We start from the raw sequence: 1,570 nt of genomic DNA on the forward strand, positions 1-1,570 counted from the left end.
GGGGTGGTGGTGGGGGTAAGACTCTCAGGGGGTGTGACCCATGAAGTTAAGTTCTTCTAAACTCTCCAGGCAGTTCTTTGATGCAAATTCAGGACAGGGGAGGGTTGGGGCACTTTGTTAAGATGCAGGGCATAAGCATGACACAGTGGGCTGCTACCTACATGGCCAGCACTTTGAAACCACCAGCCGCCCTGTGGGAGATGAGACTTTCTACTCCCCTAAAGGGTTGCCATCTCGGAAACCCACAGGGGCAGTTCTACTCTGTCCTCCAGGGTGGCTGTGAACGGAAACGGACTGGGTGCCAGAGAGGTTTGTTGTGGTTGGCTGTCAGGGGGGTGGAGTTTGAATTTTGCCAGCACCATTTGTGGAAGCGACTCTCTCTTTCCCATGGAATGATTTTGGAAACTGCATTTTTTTTTTTTCAGTGAATAGCAAGGGTCTGATTCTTGTCAGCTCCGAGAGTCTCAGCCTTTCATTTGCTCACAGGGGACTGGAAATATCTGGGCTCTGGAACAAGGTGAGCCTCCAGCTGGTGGCACACACGTGGCCTCTGCGAACCACAGGAGGTGAACAACACCTTCCTCACGTGGCTGTCTTAGAGTTCTTTGAACCCAGGGACACAGATACCTGACCCAGGCAGGCGCTGGCACCTCGGGGAGGGCTGAGTGAGACTTTCAACTGCCCTTTGGAAGAGGCCTGCACCATTTCCTCTCCACAGGGGTTTTCATTTGGATTCTTTCTGCCTGCTGCAACCCTTCCTGAGCCCGCCCTTTAGAACCCGGTGGAAAGAACTTTCCAGGGGCCTACATGATACTTCAGCATTTGAGGGGTTAATAAAAAATCCTCCTTGGGGTGAGGGCTGAGGAGGGCCTGGAATAGGAATGGAGGAAGGCCGGAACATCCCACCAGTGGGCCCCTGATGGGCGGTGGGGGCTCAGTGGTTGGATTCTCCCCTTTCATGCAGGCGATCTGGGTTCACTTTCCAGTCAGTACCCTCATGGGCATCTGCCAGGGGAGGCTTGTGTGTTACGACGCTACACAGCTTGTAGCTGAGCTTCTAAACTAAGGTGGCCTGAGAAGACAGCCCAGTGATTTGCTTCTGAGGCAGCCTATGGACACCCCGCCAATCACAACACCGGATCCCTGACCCATTGTAGGGGTGGCTCAGGAGGGAGCAGCCGTTCTTTGTGCCATGCCCGAGGTCCCCGGGACTGGCACCCTGGGTGTGGGCGAGCAGTGTGGAGGTGTTTCTGGGTCCTTGGGGCCAGTAGTAAGGAGCCTAGTTCCCAGCAGAAGTCGAGCAAGGCAAACGCCTCAGCCTTCAAGGTGCCCAGCGTGTCCCCACCTTGCAGGCAGCTGGCCTCTCCCGCTCTCTCCGGGTGGGCTCCAGCCCTCCCTCTCTTCCGGCAGATTCCAATCAGCAGGGCTCAGCTGCTCTGCTTTTTTTAGCCTGTCACTGGGGTAGGGGTGGAGGTTCAGGCGACCTCCTGCAGTGATTTTATCAATGGGGAGAAACACGTGCCTCTGTGTGCTGGGCTGGGGGTGTGTGATAGTGGGTGGTGCAGGGTGC

This window comes from Echinops telfairi, unplaced genomic scaffold (genome assembly GCF_000313985.2).
Source record: "Echinops telfairi isolate 266 unplaced genomic scaffold, ASM31398v2 ScPeMD7_7458;HRSCAF=8496, whole genome shotgun sequence".
Lineage (NCBI taxonomy): Eukaryota > Metazoa > Chordata > Mammalia > Afrosoricida > Tenrecidae > Echinops > Echinops telfairi.